Source organism: Cibotium barometz, chromosome 43 (genome assembly GCF_041138505.1).
Source record: "Cibotium barometz isolate CiBa-2024 chromosome 43, ASM4113850v1, whole genome shotgun sequence".
In the NCBI taxonomy this organism is placed as follows: Eukaryota; Viridiplantae; Streptophyta; class Polypodiopsida; order Cyatheales; family Cibotiaceae; genus Cibotium; species Cibotium barometz.
The window spans coordinates 18,243,393-18,250,147 of NC_141088.1; positions in this window are offsets into that span (position 1 = coordinate 18,243,393).

Sequence of the window (6,755 nt, forward strand, 5' to 3'; positions counted from 1 at the left end):
ATAGTTCCTAGCCCATAATACTCGGCAATATAATCACTTATCAAGATGAACTCTCGTTGAAGATCAGCAAGATCAACCAACAGATCCATATAAAGAGCCATGGACTCATCCGTTGAGGACCAGCAAGGTCAGTCAACCAGATCCATGCCCGGTTTCAGAAAACAACTCTTACTCCTTGTTCCAATATCTTCCACGACGCACGTGTGGGTGTCTTCGGCGACCCAGAGCCCGAGCACCGTATGGTCAGCACCCTCTAGGATCCTTCGCAGGTGACCTAGCGCTTCACTCATAGGCCGCTTCCTTGGTCCCTCATCCACCGTACCGGAAGCTCACCATTTAAATCGAACCGAGGCTAGTCAAGAGCTCGGTCGACCTTGCTACGCGAGACATCCTCCATTGACTCTCTCCATCAGTAGTTGCAACTTTAACAGTTAGGTCTTCATGACCTTAATCCACAAGACGGTCAAAATGCTTCCCTAGCATTCTTGACATAAAACAATCATTTACAAACAGTCATAAAATACAGTTTCTAAATCGAACTCTCGTCTTTCCACATTATCCCTCCTTAGTCCACATTACTTATTCCACATTCCATTCAATGTGTACTCATTCTCATCCATTTCCTCATATCGACGACACATTAATTCACATACACATTCACATTCACATCCATACATTCACATTTACATGCATACATCCATTTTCACATCCTCATTTATACATCCACATCCCATATCCACATTCATACATACACATCCATATCCACATCCATACATCCACATCCACATCCACATCCACATTCATATTCACATCCATATATCCATTTATGCATAAAAATCATTTATGATGAAAACCACACTTTTAATATAAAAAAAATCTTTTATGCATACAATCATTTATAATGAGAATCACTCTTTTAATATAAAAGAATTTCTTTTATGCATCCATTTATGCAAAAAAATCATTTATGATGAAAATCACACTTTTAATATAAATTTTTTTTTTATGCATACAATCATTTATGATGAAAATCACTCTTTTAATATAAAATAATTTCTTTTATGCATCCATTTATGCATAAAATCATTTATGATGAATATAACACTTTTATAATCAAATTAACAATTTCAATATGCTTCCTTCTATGCATAGAATTTAATTCTAAAGAAAGTAACACTTTTTTATTAGATATTTTTAGTATCATTTTTCTATACCTAGCATGAAAAATAACACTTTAAGAATACATATACAATGGGAATTACTCTTTTTGAAAAAGTAAAACTTATTTTACACAATTTTAAAAAATTTTGCCATAATCTCCTTTGTATGGCTGACCATTTCTCAATTTTGACTCTCTAAAATTAATTAGAATTTCACCAAGAGTATTTAAATCATTCTAATGTAAACAATTTCTACTTATTTAAGAGAAACATTATGAAAAACTTGATTTTATCCATTAATCATTCATCTAGGATAAAGAATGGTTGGATTTACTAAAGAAGAGAGGGGAATGTCCTTTTTTTCAATGAGGCATAACATCATATTCATTTTAGAGAAGACAAAAATCATAAAAACCATAAAATAAATAGAAAAGAGAAGAATATCCAACTTACAAAGGAATTTGAGAGATTTCCTTTGGCTTGATGGTTTGAGTAATCTACTCTTGTTTGAAACAAGAGTGGCCGCCAATCTTTAGAAGAGGGAAGGTCAAAAACTAATGAATTATGAGTAAATTCACAGTTTTTGGCTCTGGGAGAAGCAGGGTAACAGTGCAAAAAAACTATTAAACTTCAACAAAGGGGAAGGCTTTTATTTATAGGAAAAAGTGAGCCTCTAACCAAGCAAACTGATTCTAGAATTTTCCAGATCAGTTTGGTCAAATTTTGACCATTTTTAGGTCGGTTTTGCTCACTTTTTGGATCTAGTTGAAACAGGAGAGAGGAGAGATAAAAATATCTCATTATTTGGGAGTTTAAAACTCTCCCACACATGTGAGATAGGCGCCTCCTTCATGAGGGAAATTCCCCCATACTGAGGTGTCAAAAATGCATCATTTCTTCTAAATATCTCTCTTTTTTAACTATTAACCTTGTCCTTAGTCAACTCTTCATCTTATGTGAGTATTTACTCATTTTTGGGGGGATTTTCTTTATTTCTTCCATTTATCTCCTCCCTACATTCGGATGAATCTTATTAGTCCATAGGAACCTTAATTTAAAATTTCGACGAAAAAGATCTTGACCCCTAGGATAAGGCCTCTTGAACAGATTATACTTGATTTCTAATGCACCTTCTGAAATTCTTTTTGAACTTCTGTTTTGGGGGAACTTATTCAAATACAAAGAGATATTTTTTCATACAAAAATATTTAAAAACTGAATTACCACTCTCTAGAAGATTTTCTCTCTCTAGGCCAAAACTGGTAGAAACAAGATCTTTTATATTTCTGAAGAGGGATTTGATTATACGGGAAGATACTGGACATCCTGAGAGGCTGGGGAGGAATCTTACAGCTTTCTTCAAGCTTTCATGGTTTTTTTCAATCTTTGTGTTCTTCCAAGCTTTAATGCAAATCTTGGACATAGCTTTATATGACCTTTTCTCCCTTCCCCTCTCTCCCTTTGTCCCTTCCCCTCGCTTGACTCTCCCTTGCCCTAATCCTAGCCTAGTACATAGAGCTCTAATAGAGAGCTTTGATGGAGAGCTCTCCATCAAAGCTTTCTATTAAGCATTATATGCATAGAGCTAGGGTTTAGGCTTAACATAAACTAAAATTTCCATTCACTTATGCATTAATAGTAGGGTTTAGGGTATTCACCTCTTTTTTCTCTTGTTCTTCTTGCTTACTAATGTGTCAATGAGAGGACTAAATTTTTATTATTATTATGTTTCTTTCTTGTAGGTTTATTCGAGTGAGCAAGGTTTTGGGCATAGCCTCTTATACCGTTTAAAGCCCTCTTTCTTCATTTTTGCTTATGCTTCTTGTCTTTCACTACTAGAGGTTTAGGGCATACTGACGCTAGAACACCGACGCAAATGTCGAGCGGCGTCGGTATGTACATCCTAAACTTGGAGGCAAAAAGTCGGGCGGGGTAATTTTCAAAAGTGTGTATATCGACGCATATAGCGACACGTATATCGATGCATATTCCGATGCCTATTCCGATGCATATTCCGGCAGATATTCTGACGTAGATACCGCGATAAATATTCCGACGTATATTCCGATGCAGATATCGACGGATATTTCGATGCAGATACCGACGTCCGCAACTTTTTTACAGTCGAGAACCTATTATTCTCTGTTTTGCAAGGCGTCGAATGTCCAGAGAAGGTATGCATGCATCTCCCTCAAGCGTTCGCCTTCTTCCATTCGACCCACTCTTGATGTGTGTGTGTGTGTGTGTGTGGACAGAATTAGTGAAGTGTGTGTGTAGATCTCCCTCTCTCTCCTTGGGCGTTTTGCCTCTCCCCATCTCCTCATCTTCTTATGTGTGTGTGTGTGTGTGTGTGTGTGTGTGGAGAGATGAGGGTAAATGTGTGATGTGTGTATATCTCCTTCCCCTCTCTCCATCCTTCTTCTTACCTTCTTAATTATGTTTGGAGAGAGGATTTGTATGTGTGTGTTGTGAGAGATGTAGAGAGTGAGAGAGCTTGTGTATGTGCATCTATTACTAATGTATGCAATGTGTGTGTAGGTTTGTTCCTCCCACGTGTGTTCTAGCTTGCACATCTACTTTGAACACGCACTATCCAATCCACATTTGAGAGGTAAGCACATTACCAATTATGTTGTTTTATTACTTCTCTTTTTGTTATGTTTTAATTTGTTCTCAATTTGTAATTATTAATTGAAATTGAGTATGCAAGCTTGTTGTTTTATTAGCATATATGTGAGTGCATAAGAAATTAATGTATGTGCTTATTTGTCTTTACACACACACACACACACTTTGCAAGAGAGAGAGAGAGAGAGAGAGAGAGAGAGAGAGAGATTTTCTTTTTGGCGCATACCCAAGGCGTTTCGGTCTCTTTTTTGACTTGAAATCTAATGTCTAAGACACGCATGTCAACGCTATGTCTATATGTATATACTCTAATATATATGCCTAAAGCACATATCCATAAGCTAATGTATATGCCTAAACATCGCTAATGTATACTTGATCTCCCTCAACGGCGGCTGGGGAAAAGAAGCCCGTTTGACGCTTTAAATGTTATTTTTAAAATCTCCCTCAACGGCTGGGGAAAAGAAGCCCGTTTGACACTTTAAATGTTATTTTTAAAATCTCCCTCAACGGCTGGGGAAAAGAAGCCCGTTTGACGCTTTAAATGTTATTTTTAGAATCTCCCTCACGCGGCTGGGAAAAAGAAGCCCTGTTTTATGATTTACATAATGCTTTGTGTAATGCGTAATGATTTGCATTTAATGAGCTACATATACATGTTATCCTGCTAGATGGAGCCTCTCAATCTTGAAGAGAGAATAGCGTGTCCATGCATGCGATGTAAGTACCAAATATTTCAAAAACGAAGGATTTGCAACCAGCATATTCATGACGCTGGCATATTTCCAATGGAGCGCTTACAAAATTTACGGTTTTAATCGTACAACCAAGCAATTGTGCAACCACATCTTGATAACATTGTGCCTATGAATTCTCGTCCCCAACAAAGGATGAGAATATCGAAGGAGAGAGTGACAGATGGAGCTCAATTAACAGCACCTGAGGGAATGGAAGAAGTCAGGGAATGGAAGAAGGTCCAATGGAGGAAATGTTGGATGCCTTTCTCGAGCAACAAGAAGGTGTCTTCGAGGAGCATGAACATGAAGATCATCAACCATGACATTCTCAACAGTCAAATTATGAACGAGAGGACGAGGCCATGCGTAAACTTGCATGCCTTCCACTATACAATGGTGCCACGATATCTGTATTGCGTGCATCTCTTACGATGCTAAATTTATAGTCAATTTTTGGATGGTCTAATACAAGTGTCACTGAACTCTTCAAGTAAGGGATTTATGAAGATTACACCTAATGTTGAAATGATAAATTTTTAACTTATATTTGACTAAATCTTAATAGTAATGATCAGATATTGCCATACTTGAAAGACCAGATATTGCCATACGACGGCAACGAGATGCCTCCATCTCGTGCAGATGCCAAGAAGTTATTGAAATCCATAGGCATGGATTACAATAATATTCATGCTTGTCGCAATGATTGTATTCTCTTCCGCCATGAATACGAGCATTTGCAAGAATGTCCGCATTGTGGCTCTAACAGATATAGAGAAGATGTTCAGGGGGTAGCTGTCCCAGTAAAGGTTCTTAGGCACTTTCCAATCATCCCAAGAATAAAAAGCATGTTCATGTGAAAATCTATAGCAAGCTTGATGACATGGCATGCCACAACTCGATCCACAAATGAAGTGATGCGTGTGCCTGCTGATTCACCCGCATGGAGACACATGAAGAGAAATGGCCAGCTTTTAGGGAAGATCCTCGTACCTCCATCTTGGCCTAGCAATGGATGGTGTAAACCCTTTTGGTTTACGGAGCTCTTCATGGAGCACATGGCCTGTTTGCCTTGTGAGTTATAATCTTCCGCCATGGTTAGCAATAAAGAAAGGTCATTTGTTGCTCTCATTAATAGTTCCAAGAAAGTACAAGGTGAAGAACATGGATGTATATTTGGCACCACTTATTGATGAGTTACGCACCTTGTGGAACGAAATTGAAGTGAAGGACATGTCAAAGTAGCAGAGTAGCCAAAGACTTGCAACTGTGCGAGGTATTCTCATGTGGACAATGCATGATTGGCCTGGCTATGGAGAATGCTCAGGGTTGTCTATATCGGGTTATAATGCATGTCCTCTATGTGGTCCTCGACTTTATTCAAGATACTCAAAAGCATTACGAAAGAATGTGTACCAAGGACATGTTAGGTATCTTCCAAAAAATCATGAATTGCAGGACGGTAATCTAGGAAGACCTCCTCCAAGTGCACTGAAGGCAAGCGATTGGAAGCTCAAATGGGAGGAATGTGGCAACTTGGCATGTCCTAGGATGAAGAGGCTCTCTATCTTTCACCAACTCCCCTATTGGGGTGATCTTCTTATAAACCATTTGCTTGACCCGATGCATATTTTCAAGAATGTAGCTGACATTCTGTGGAAGACCATGATAGGAAAAAAGGAGACTAAAGGCCAAAGGGACGACTTAGAAGAGATAGGTTGCATGCAAGAGTTGTGGGATCGCACTAGACCCAATGGAAAGGTGCTACTTCCAAGAGCCCCATGGGTTTTTGGTAAGATGGAGGAACAACAAGTGAAGAGGACAATTTCAGAGTTTCGGACTCCTACAGGTTGTATGCATTGCTTGAAAAGTGCATTTACAAAGGATGATGATCTTAGTGGCCTCAAGAGTCATGATTGGCACAAGTTTTTACAATTTGTGCTCCCCATAGCAATAAAGGATTGCCTCACTGAAGACATTAGAGCTACTATCTATAAGATTAGCACATTGGTGCATTGGACTTCTTCAAAAGAGCTAAAGAGAGACATTTTGGAGACAGCGCGTTTAAACTCCATAGAGGCACTCTGCATGGTAGAGACATTTTTCCCTACAAGTTTATTAACAATCCAGATGCATCTGCTAGTTCATGTTGTAGATGAGGTTGTAGTTGCTGGAACAGTCCATTCAAGATGGATGTTCTTTTTGGAGAGGTTTATGAAGACATTAAAGG